The sequence below is a fragment of the Scatophagus argus genome, chromosome 19 (genome assembly GCF_020382885.2).
Source record: "Scatophagus argus isolate fScaArg1 chromosome 19, fScaArg1.pri, whole genome shotgun sequence".
NCBI classification, from domain to species: domain Eukaryota; kingdom Metazoa; phylum Chordata; class Actinopteri; family Scatophagidae; genus Scatophagus; species Scatophagus argus.
The window spans coordinates 14,243,754-14,256,953 of NC_058511.1; the positions used below are offsets into that span (position 1 = coordinate 14,243,754).

Below are 13,200 nucleotides of genomic sequence, written 5' to 3' on the forward strand. Positions count from 1 at the left end.
AATCAACTGTAATCAACCAGTTGTAAAGTAACATGAAATTAAAATACCAAACCAATCTGAATATAAAAGCTTTTAATATTGAATGGCTGATACCATAACATTTCGCCTCTCCCCAGGGTAAAAGAATTAAATATAAACACAGACATGACATGACATGAATATATTTCAGGTGTTGTGGCTGTTGACTTTGAGGTTGACTTTTTAAATTACTGTCTAGAAAGCAACCACACTCCAGTTTCTTCTTTCTTGAAATTGTAAGCTGACATTTTGAAATGTCTTGACTTAGTGATTCTGTCTCCCCTTGTTCGCTTCCTGGCATAATGTTCCTTCTACCGTGTCCAGTGTTCTTTATTTTATATTAACGTGCCCCTCAAAGATCTGGGTTGAGCTATCATTACCTAGTAAAAAGGTGATTTTTTTTCATTCTCTTTTTGCTGAAGGCACCTACTTAAAATTTATTGTGGTCAAAGAAAAAGAAAACATTAATATTTATCAGGTGGAAACACAAGGAGAAGGAGAAATGTAATAGTTGTTCTAATTCAAATCCTTTAAATTTGTATTGAGCGAGGTAAGGATGTGACCAGAAATCTCTTGGTGTGTGACCTGCATATTTTCCTGGTAAATGAGACATGTTAAATGACGTGCCAGAGGGAAAATGGGTCTTTTCACACAGCACACACTGTTCCGATCATCACAGATAACCAAGCTGGAAGGCCAGGGACCTAATTTAAGGGCTATTTACCATACGGCAGATTTTCAATGGAGTTGCTCCCGGCTGCAGCAATGACCAAAATAAGGAGAAAATCAGCAAGAGAAAAAAAAAAAATATTTAAACGTTGCATAGCTCACAAACACGATGATTTTATATTTTCTGCAGTTTGCAAAGACACCAATTAATAATTCATCCATCTCATCTGGAGATCTTTTGCTGTGAATGTTTTGTGAGCTCCTCCTCAGTCTTAGTACTCTGCACGGAAAATGAGTCAATACAGGAAAGGAGGACCCACTTTGATCAAAAACAAAGAGGTGGGATGTGATTAATTCCAGGGCACATCTTCTGGCAGTATCACCCTTGACTGATTCATCAGACTTGTGCAACAAAAGGAACATCGTTTTTAATCAGAGTCATAATCCTAGATCAGCACTTAAGCTGGATTTGTCTCTCGACAAAGTGATTGTTGTCGCTTCTCAATATATTTAGGCACCTCACACTAAAGATGTAACAATAAATGCTGAATGACAAGCTCTCCCCCTCTGTCTTTTTGCCTTTTTCGTCTGTTTCTCTTATGATCTTGGCATTAGTTATGTGTGTGTCTTTTCGTTTTGTGTCTCCTGGCTCACACTCTTCTCACTAATAATCCTCTTTGACCATCAATACTCAGTGAGACTGTATTTTTCAGGAACTGCTTATTTCAACCTCAGCAGTCTCTCAGCATCTTTCTGAACCCTAACCAGTTTATTTTGTGCCTGAACTTACCCTAACTTTAATTAAGGATGGTGTTAGATCAGAGCATTTTTATTGGTGCAATGGTAACTTGTAACTGTTTTGGAAGGCCCTGACAGATTATCTTATCATAGGGGCGTCAAATGTCAGAACAGGAAATGCTGGTGGGTTGTCCAATTAAACTATACATTTTATCATTCATCTTGTCAGCTTATTCAGCATTTGTTTTGCTACTGCAGTTGGTAACCATCGTAGCGGAGGCACATGAGTTAATTCACATGAGAGGTGGACGATCTGACCAAGAAACAGTATCACAGTCCGTTTAATTGGAATTACGATCCACAAGCAAGATTGCAGTCGTTTTTTCTTAGTTTTGAAATGCCCTGTAGACTATAGCTGGACTTGGTATAAACTATCAATTTCTCCATTAGCATCATTTAAACAGAAAGAAGAAAGTCACCTCAGAGATAGTTCTTTTTCAGTGGAACGTCCTCATCCGCCATCCCGCTAGCTATAACTCGCAATGCATTGTTTGCTAATAGCTGCATTATCAAGTTCTGCATACAACACTAACAGCACGTAGAAGTTGTTGTTGCGGTTATTGCTGATATAAAAGTTTATTTGACCGTGATAGAAGATGCTGTGAACTATCTGGAGCTGGTGACTTCTGGCCTCCTGAAATGCCTCACCCAGGCCCCTCCCTCAAGCCAGAATTATGGCGTACTTGACTTAGAAGAGATTGCGTACAAATGAGAAATGGGTGGCTCTTTCTTTTGTTTCTGCACTCAAATATACGGCCTCATTTCATCGGCTTAACGACCTCATTTAAATGAGCCTAATGACTCTCACTAATGTCTGGGCATGGCCAAGAGATTGTGACTGTTCTCACAAGCAATGTCCTCTGCATGCACATTGTATATCTCCATTATGAGGCCTGGTCTCCATGGAAAACACAGCCTATTTATTGTCTTTTCTCATTGCTTAAGATTAATATCAATACAATGCAACAGCTCCTCTGTTAAGCAGTTACAATTTCTGGGGCATTTTAAAGCATCATTTATTATAGTTTATTGTATTCAAATAGATGTTTGTGTTGTGTATATATTGTCATGCAACTGCGTGTGACTAAAATGTTGTTCCCCCACAAAAGTTTCCCACATCCATTTCATCAGTTGTTTTAAGTGTATCCGCTCCTGTTGGTTTATTGCTTTCCAGCAGTATAGTTTTTGACAACTGAATTCAGTGCTGGAAAGGTCACCGAAATGCTAATGTTAAAATATAATTTCAAGTCGGCTCTTAAAAGTTCTCAGCTAATACAGTGCGAAAGGGAAATGTTAAATCTGGAACACCCAGACATATTAGCACTATTAGCTGTTACCTCACGTCGCTTCTTGTGATGACTCCACCGTGTCTCGCTCAATCTGTAGTCTGATAGTTTTCATTAAAGATCATAGTGTGAAGCTGACGCTTGGCTACTCTGCCAGGGATCAATTTAAATAAAGGACTATGCTTGGCGTCAACACAGATCGATATGTGGATACTCTTCCTGATGTGGTCATAACCACCAAAGCAGGCCCATTATGCAAAGCGCTGTTGTCAAAGGGGGATGTCAAAGCAAATACAGTTGAATATGTGACAGGAAATCAATGCTTTCTGATAGGGACTGAAACCTGGCAGCTCAATAAGCTTTGGAAGAGGAGGTGTACCCTCTCATTCCTCTTCATCCTCCCCTTCCCACCATAACTATGTCCCATTCCTACAAGGGACTTAACAGCTCAACCCTGCAGACTATTTCAGATTACAAGCTCCTGTCAACAAGTGCACAGGGAACCAGTTGTGCAGGTTTGTGTGAGGGGAAATGGGAATCTGCGTCCAGCACAGGTGCTGCCGCTGACAGCAGAGGTGTCTTTAAAGCCCGCCTCGTGTGGCATCATTACCTGATTCAGACACAGTAAAGGGACTGTGCACAACTGTGGTCAAGAAGAAGGAACCTTTAGATAAACTTTATTTAAAAAACAACTGTGTCAGCTGCTGAAAAACAACTCTGGTTTGCAGATTTTGCAGTTTGTGCAGTTTCATGTCACATTGCATGTTTTTCTTATTTTTTTATACATAACCATAGCCCAGAGGATATGCAGATCACCAGAATGGTGGTATACGAGGAACATTTAAACTACTAAAGGTTTCTGTTTTTGCATTTTATTGATCAGTGGGTGTGTGGTGCGTCATCTTACATAAGACGACAGAGAGAAAGAAGGTGCCTCAGGTGCAAAGACCCACTTCAGTGCTCATTTGTATTCTAATTTTATATTTGGCTGCAGGAACAGTTTTTGGTAACATGACTCATCCGTGTAAGTGATTAATCATCAAACTCATGAATATTAATGTTGTCTGTCTGTGTCCACGAAGCAGAAAAACTCGATCTCTCACATTTACGCATAATAAACAAGTAAGCCGAAAAACAAAATGAAATCATTTAATAAATGCAAAGGAAATAAACACTGACCTAAAAAAGGCACTTTGTTTGTTTTTGAAGTCCTAGTTTTCACAAATTTGATGTTTGCCTGTACCGTCTACAAAGGGAAGCTCTGCACATTTCATTGGCGCTGGTGCTGATAAAACAGATACTGAGCTGTTATTCTCACTAGTTTTAAGGTAAGATGTAGAAGATGCCAACTAGCTAGAAAAATTTCTTCTTGACACATTTCCTGTTTTTTTGATTCTCTAAAATACTATTGTTAGTCTGCAGTATAACTTCAGTATATGAGTCTATAGAAGAGGCTGGACACTTTCAAAAAAGAAAGCAAAGGAAATGGAGAATGCATGTGAACTGCAGCTTTGACAGGCCCACTGCATCGATTTTATCTCTTGATGTTCTTACAGACTGAACAGAGCTTTTCCAGTATTTATGAAAAGAAGAAACATTTAGAAACACTGAATTGGCACACAGAGGAAGTAGTGTTTTGTGTCTTCCATAAATTGATTTATTTTGTACTTACAATAGTGATAATAGTCCAGAACCCATCACTTTTTAAATGAAAGACATGTAGTTTTATTTTTATACAGTTTGATTTTTTGGGGTTTTTTAGTTAAATTTTTATACTACAAAAATGTGTGCTGTTGTGAAACAAAACAAGCATGGAGATATCAGGCAGTCTTCAAAGAGATCCCAATTTTACTTGTCAATTGTAACTTTCGACACAGGATATGGACCTTGAAATTACTTCTGCTATCTGTATAGAATAGCATTAGCATTTGAAAAACTAACAACATTAGACCAAATCAAGAGAAGCTCATTCAAAAGCAGCTGAAATGCGGCTCTGAACAGACAAAAAAGCCTTTCGCTTAAAATCCTCCCATAATTCACGCCAAGGTCTGTTTATCCACCTGCCGCAGTGTAGTTCATGGCTATTCCTCAGTTTCTTTAGGAGCCCAGGGTCTTTAATGATCCCAGCATGTCTCTCCAGTGTATATCTTACCCCAAGCAGTGCGCTGTGTGGACTCCCTCCTGTGCTTGCAGGAGCACAGAGCTCCACTGACCACTTCATCTTGTGGGATAAGCCAGCCTTTCAGTCTCCTCTCAAACCCTGGGGGAGCAATGCTGGAGCTCCAAGGCTGAAACCTCAGAGGCTGCCACAGGTTATACATGTGGCTGCCTGTGCAGTGCTTCATGTTGACTTGTCTTTTTAGCTGATAAAGTCTCAGGCAGAAGTCCATATCCCTTCTCAAGTCATGTCACTTACATGAAATAGGTGTGCATTTAGAATGTGAATGTATTTTTTGCTTTATGACTCTGCAATGTTGAGTGTTATAGCACATTCCTTTTACCAGGAAATGCTTAGCAGTGAATAAAAAGGGTGCGAAAATAACAAATAGTAACAGACTATCTGTTATTATCTGTTACTATCTGTTACAGATAATAACAGATAGTTACAGACTTTTAGGCACACTGGTACAGTAATTATAAACCTTAGTGGAGCTGTGAGGGGTTTTGATTTGACTGCTGTAATGCAGATTCTGTGGTACCTCACTTAATACTGCTATTTTTGGAAGCCCCAATGAAAGGTGATAGGTACTCTGTAGCCAACTGGCATATTCATTTCAATGTCCAGAGTTCATCTGAGTGGAGCTGATACATTTGCTCATTGTGCTCTCATAACATTGCCGCACTGCTTCATTAATTAGGCACATTTGCAGCAAATACTGGCCATTGGCTGCGCTTGTATTTTCACTTTAATTACTCACACTTGTAGTCTGATTAGAGTTTTTGCCCTCCAGGTGCTGAGATGATGTAACACTGTAAAATGCTTCAGTATGTGCATTTTTGGTGCTGAAATCCTGTGGATGGGAAGTTAAACAATATACAGCCTTGCTTACTTGAATACCATCTGGTTTGAAATAAGCTATTTCAGAGCTCATATTTGGGGCATTTTGTCAGACCAGCATGGGAGTATTGGCCAGAATCCTAAATGTTCTGTTCTTGTGGTCCCTATTGACTAAAGACTGCTTCTTTGTTTGCCAGATCTGTCAGTGCCCAGCAAAAGTCAATAGGAGGATCCATCAGATAGCAACATTCATCTAACTGCCTTTTAGTTTTGTAATCTGTCTGTGTTTGCATGCATCATAGAATGAGAATTAATTATAAATTATTTGTTTAGCACGGGAGACATGCTTCAGTGCTGCAAGAGTCCAGCTCTTGACCAAAGATCTTATTACTAGATCTTTTTTTCCCCTTTATTGTTAGTCTCTAATTAAGTCAAGCAGGATTCCTATAAAGATAGTCCTTAAAGATGATCTGTCAACATGTAGTTACTTATACACTACACATGAACTTTACTACAAATTTACACTGTGTAAAGTCTCTCAGCTGAAACATCTGTCCTTCCAGGGCTATGGTCAAGAAAACAGAATCAAGGGTTTTTCCCACACAGAAGAATTTTTGGTGCACCAACAATGTAGTTTTAGCAAGTGCCAAAATCTTTAGGAGCCCAGGGGTCAACACAGCACTGACACAAAGTGATCTGCCGATGTGAGATCCAACTGGGGTGAATATAGTGAAAGCCACTTCACTTAACGGCTGGACCCCACTGCAAACTTTTGGCTGCTGCTTGCATTAATCTATTGGTAACGTTAGCATTGGCATTGAGTAGTGTCATAATCATCCACAGACAGAGGGCTGTATTAGTAACGGTACTAACATGAAGTAGATCAGCAAAATGAAGACAAATTGACACACAACAAATTTGCCATGAGTAGACATTAATGACAGTCCTGACACTCTTAATTTCAATAGGTTATCTAGAGTGTAAAATGATGACTGTGTTTAAATTCAGCTGTTCAAAAGTTCAGCAGATTGGAGAAGACCCTCTTCTATTCCAGCATGACCATAAAGACATGGTTGGATGGGTTTGGTGTGGAAGAACTTGACTGGCCTACACAGAGCCTTGACCGCAACCCCATTCAGCACCTTTGGGATGAACTGGAACAGAGATTGTGAACCAGGCCTTTTGGTCCAATATCGGTGCCTGACCTCACAAATGCTCTGCTGCATGAATGGGCAAAACTCCCTGCTGAAACAATCCAAAATCTTGTGGATATCCTTCTCAGTAAAGTGGAACCTGCTGCAAAGCTGTCTGTGCATTTAGAATGGAATGTCATTAAAATCCCTGTTGGTGTAATGGACAGATGCCCCAGTACTTATAAAATGTAGTGCATATAGTGTGTGTAGTAGTATATATAGTGTATGTATTCTCCCACCAGAGGCCCTTTCTGAGAATACAGGAGAGGACAAAATGTGAAGCTGTACTGTACTGACGTCTTCTTCATTTATATTTGAGGTAAATGAGTGTATCACATTCATATGCATGGAAGTGTGTACGAAGACGATGCTAATGAAATTGTTTTATTCCGACAGTTTGTCAGTTTGGAACTAGAACAGCTGTATAAGTGTGGATCTGTGGAAAAAAATTCCCTACATGACTCCCTTATTTCCAGTCTTTCCATCTGGTCAACTGGTTTATAGCGGATGTGCCAAAAACTGCCTGTATTTGGCTTGCAGATTGCATGTATTGTAAAATACATTTAAAATCTCCCCACACTGCAGTTTTGGCAATGTAGACAATGTTTCTCTTCATATTGCAATATCAATATAAATTCAATTTATTCTTTAGCACTAAATGGCTGTTTGCCCGGTTAACACTCAGTTATTACAGCCACACATGCTTTCTCTCTCTCTCTCTCTCTCTCTCTCTCTCTCACACACACACACACACACAGACACACACAGGACCACACATTTTGCCATTTTTCCTCAGTTTCAACAGAGAAGCGCTTTTCAGACCTCTCTGGGTCTCCAAGAGTGCTGCTGTGACAGACACTGGATATTTTGTTCCCCAAACACTCACCACATATCAGGCAGGGTCATGGCCTACTGGAGACCCACGTCTCTCACTGTCCCAGCCAGTGCCAACGGAGGGCAACATGGCTCCCGACACACTCCTCTGGGATGTGTAACGATGACATAAGGAAGTCTCCACAGCTCACATGTCCAAGCACTAGTCACCTTCTCTATAAAACCTTAGTGCCACTGCTTGGTCCCACAGATAAAACATGTTCACTGTTGAACCACAGCTGGTTACACACAAAAGAAAACATATGAAAAAGAGGGTCTGAGGCTTGGTTTGGAGGGCAAGTGCTGCAACCTCAGAACACTCATGGGATATTAGGCGGGGCTTCCAGCCCTGCTTTTCCACTGAAGCTTGTCGGCCTCGCCCCTGCGATCACGCTACTCTTTTCTGGAACGTGTGCGTCGAGCCAGAAGCTTGCCGAGCTGTCGGAGTGTCTTAGCTGGAATTTCAGTGGAAGTGAAGTCCGTTCCCCTTCAGTCGTTTAGCCTTGGGCTTGAAATTACAGGGTCTGTATCCATAGCCCTTTCTGTGGTGTGTCAGCAGCATATATACCCATCAGGCGCTCGTGTTGTGTGTTTTCATTATGTTTGTCTGTCGTGCTGCCGGGGGTCAGAGTTAAGTGTTGGCACCTGGAAGGATCAGCTTTGTTTGGATATTCAATTTTCAGTGCACAACCTGCCAGTCATGAACAGTCATCCACCAGCAATGGCTGACATTTTTCATGTATAAAGTGATATTGCCTCGATGCAGATGGTGACTATAGATATAACAAGTATTTCTTTAACAAAAGGGTGTTGGAAAGCATTTGTCACGGGACTCGTGAAAAACAGAATAAGCTGAATCAGTTTTAGATTTCGAGCCAAAATGTTTTGGCTTTTAAACAAACATTAGCAGTAATTTTGAGATCTATATTCCTTCTCTTTATAGACTGTAATAGTGAGAAAACACAAGTTCATACACTGATTATGTAATGCAAGTTTTGGTGCAAAATAATTTTGCAATCACATCCAAGGACAGGAGTGTGTTTTAAAATGGATTACCAGCAGAGAGGGATGTGATAAGAGCTTTGGTGCAGATTTTTATCTATAGTAATTTCTCTGACTGTTAAGAAGTGTCAGTTAAGATATGAGCTCCCCCAAGTCTTTAAACATCACACATGCTGAAGAGGTTCAGCATTAAAATCTCGTATAAGCTCAAATTTATAATAGAATGGATCATTTGGAGTAAGAAGAAACATTACCTCGATTCCCCTCTGTCTCTTCAGTAGGCAGCCATCATACTGAACACACACCCTCTCCATCTCTGACACCACACTGTTGGGCATGTTGGAGCACCACTACATTTTAAGATGGCTGCCAAAAATGGCGCGGTAGTCTCTTTGTTTACCCGTGAGATGCTCCGCTATGTTTCAGTCGAATAGATTGGACACAGCCGCCCTGTGGTTCGGCTCCAGCATTCAGCACCATTATGACGAAAGTCCAGAACAAATCCACTGCGTATTTAGGTGTCACCGCGTTGTCATGGAAAAGAGATACCTCTATACAGTAAGTGAATAATGTTAGAAAGAAAATTAGTTTTTGTACACTCTTTTGTACACTCCTTAGCGCTCCCGGTCAGTTTTGGACCACACTTGGTTGGAGCTTTTGGACAGAGCAAGAGAAGAAGAAAGGATTTTTTTTTTTTCCCTCTCCATTTTAGAAAAACTGAAAATGATCTGTCAAATGCAATGATACAAGGCTATGTGATGGATGGGTTTGTCTTACTCTGCCTCTCAATCTTTTACTCCTTCCTTCGCTGCCATTCTGTCTGCTTCTTTTCTCTGAGGAAAGCCATTATTTCCATCACCCTCCACATTTCAGCCAAATTCGCTGTATCTGTCCATGCTTGGCCAAAGGGAAGAAAAAGCCATTCTGTCGGAGTTGGATTTCATTTCCTTGCTCGCACACACTGTTTTTTTATGATTTGTTCATGGTGTGGAATTACAATATGACATTATTTTACTGGTGGACTCAATATAGCAAGGCACAGCAGTGACTGCTACTATTGAAATTTGATTAGAAATAAATTTGTGTACATGCATCTCCCCAGAGATAGCCAGCTGATTGTGGCGGTGTATTTTCTCGATTGCATTCAAATGGAACCATAAAGGCAACCCAACATTGGACAAACCAGAAATGCAGGAGCATTACTGGTCTATCTGTTTTGGAATATATTATCTGATAAACCTATCAGGATAACAGTTGCCACATTAACAGTCCTGATTACCACTTTGGCTAAGTGATAGTGAACCTCCTCCTCTTCTGCGGTCAGTTATTTTCCTCTTGCGTGTAAAGAGCTTTGCAACCAGAGGAACCTTAAAAGGTAGAACATAATCAACCGGTGTTGGACTGGCCTGCACCCTGCTATCTCATTGTGTCTGGCAGTTTGTGCTAATGACATTTCATGAGATTAGCTTTTCACTGGATATTGTTACTGACCTGTTCCTTGTGTGTGTGTGTGTGTGTGCGTGTGTGTGTGTGTGAGACAATCTTTCTCCATTTAAGGCCCAAACCCTCCCTCAACCCTTTTGATAATGTTCCCTTTTTTTTTTCTTTAAAACCAGCTCCGTTCTCACTACAATACACCTCTTTTCTCATCCAGACCTGTTATTAAATCTCATAGCAGTTAGATGATTTGATCAGTGTGTGCTGTAATGTTGTTTACCCCAGTGGGACCTGGGTGTTATAGACATACTCATCTCTCTCTTTCTCTCACTCTTTCTCTCTTGCCAATTCTCCCCATGTCAAGCAATGAAGTAATTTCTCTGGGGAAACTAAAGCCAGCTCTTGAGTGGATGTGAGCAGTATATGTTCAGATGTAGGTATATTGGTCCATACCACAAGCACAACACATACTGAGAGCTGGTGCTTACGCAGAATGTCCACATTGGTAGTTTTCGGTGGAAGCCTGGCGTCATACCCTTTGTTATTATGGCACTGAGCTGGTGCAATACCTCACACAGACGAGGACTGGCTTGAACAAAATGCGAAGGCAAACACAAAGCCGTGAGCAAATGCTTTGTGTTTATTTGGATGTGGATGTTGAGGATGACTCAAAGCAATCAAATCCCAGAGCCCTGGATCACCACGAGGCTCTTGCTATATGTGCCCAGAGCAGATGGTGGCCTGTGGCATCAGGTTCTGGTAGGCACATTAATGCTGCCTACCATTGTTAGAGAGTAGAACACACATAATGACAGACGTCAGTGTTTGCCATGTCCGAGAAAATAGCTGATACACCAGACAGAATAAGACTGCTGTCTTGCTGCCGAGACAGAGGAGGACAAGTCTATTTAGGCCTAATGCATCTTGATTTTATCTTCCTCTCTTCAATACACTGAATCTGACATGTCTGCAATATTCAGAGGTTTGAGGAGGAGGACAGAGCCCTCTAACATTGCCGGGTGTGTGTGTGTGTGTGATTGTGCAGATTGAGCAACTCGGATGAAAAATGTACTGCTGGACTTATGAATAACAGCACATTTTTGAACAAAATTCCCACAATTTTCTGTTAAATATATCACTTGTACACTCTTTCATAGGAAATTCTGAGAAAAACACAAACAATGCTGCTTTAATACCCTCGAACAGCTCGGACACCGGCATTCTCATTTCAAACCTTGATATCAGTGTTACTTATCTCAACCTTTAAGTCACACAATGAACAAATTTTTCTGTGGACAAATTTCTTCACAGATGGATAATGAAAATAAGACCCTGTATACACAGTAGTTTTTTTTGTACATTATTTTGCAGCCTTGAGACTCAAAGCTCAGCTGTGTAGATACTTTTATAAAAGCAGATGGATGTGTACAGGAATGTATGTGCTTCTCAAACGTGACTCCACCTTTGTGTGTGTGTATGTGTCTTCACATTCCACACTTCCAGCATGTGGTCCATATGCACGGATGTTGCTTACGGTACAAAATAACCTTTTCCCCAGCCAGCTTGACAACAAACACAGAATGGCTTGGCACAATTTAAAAATTATTTATCTGGCTTCCCTCGTCTTCTCCAGCATGGTTTTTTGTCGAGTCAGAGGAAACCATCTGCTGCCCGGTGATAATGGGCGGCCGGGGAGGAGGGGACTGGAAGTAGGGAGAGCAAATAAAACTGAGAGAAAATGGCAGGCGCTGTCCCAGAACCTGCAGTACCTTCCTGCCTACCTGCAGCAAGTCTGCCATCTTAATAAACATCCTGTCTGATATCTCCTGGCTTCTGTGTGTATTAGTGTGCGCGTGCATGTTTTTTACACTTGCTGTCTGTATGTGTGCACACATGCTTGTGTTTCCAGTGTATATTTCCTATCTAACCTTGATCATTTTCAAGTCAGGATTGTTCCTGAGCCTGGCTGATATGCTGTCAATGTGATGGCGCTGACTAAGAACCTTTTTTTTCTTTTTTCCTGGTGCACTAAAACTGTGACAGATGGATTACCTTTCAGCAGAAGAGATTTTTCCTGTTTTTTTTTTTTTTCCCCTGTTTTGTGTAAATGGGTGGGTGTATTAATGAGATAATATCATGAGGCAGGTGCAGGTTTAAAAGAGAGAAAGAAAGTCAATGCTGCGAGTTAATGAGGAGTTGCCTGTATGGAGGGGAAGGTAAAGCATGGCTGGAGAGGAATACAGTAAAGCACACAGAGCGGAGAAGGAAAAATGCTCATTAGAACAAACAGTGGGCTATAGAAAGCAACTCCTCACCTTGAAAATGGTCCGAATTTTCCCTCCCTGAGTCTCCAGGGCACTCAGATGAAATTGAGCGCTTAGGGCATTCTCTGAGTAAACCATTTCAGTTTTCTCTTGTCTGAAGTCGACAGGTTGAGCTGGACAAAAAGACCTGACAGCCCATCTCTCCCCTAAACCCAGCTTCATTCTCTCACTCCATCACTCTGTTTTCCTGCGTTGCCTTGAGATGTTTCCCTTTGCTGCTTTCTTTCTTTTTGCCCCCAGAACTTACAAAATGTCAGATAAGTTTCAGTATGGATTCATCACATTAGGGACACTCATTGAACTTGTCTGCTGATGCGGGTGTGTTTACTAAAGAGCAGAGTTTGTGCTGCATTAATACCATGTAATGTCTTTAAGTGTTAAAGGCCCTGTAAGGCTGTGATATAATCATTTTAAATCAGAGAGAATTGTGAATTGTCCTGGAATGGTATCGAGCCAATATGTAAAGCTACACAAATTGTTTGGATTGCAGTTTTGTCGCTGTGCGGTAAACCCCGCGCTCAGGCTTTGCCAGGCTTTGTCGACACAGCTGTTGGAATGCATGATGGCGTGCTTGATGAAGTGGACGCCAGGTCAGGGAGGAT

General features: G+C 41.0%; 1 protein-coding gene across 6 annotated transcripts in view; it reads left to right on the forward strand.

The window, feature by feature from the left end:
- The window catches only part of LOC124050385 (kelch-like protein 29), a 191,324-nt gene that overhangs the window by 83,262 nt on the left and 94,862 nt on the right, over positions 1-13,200 (forward strand). The gene's annotated exons all lie outside the window — the stretch shown is intronic.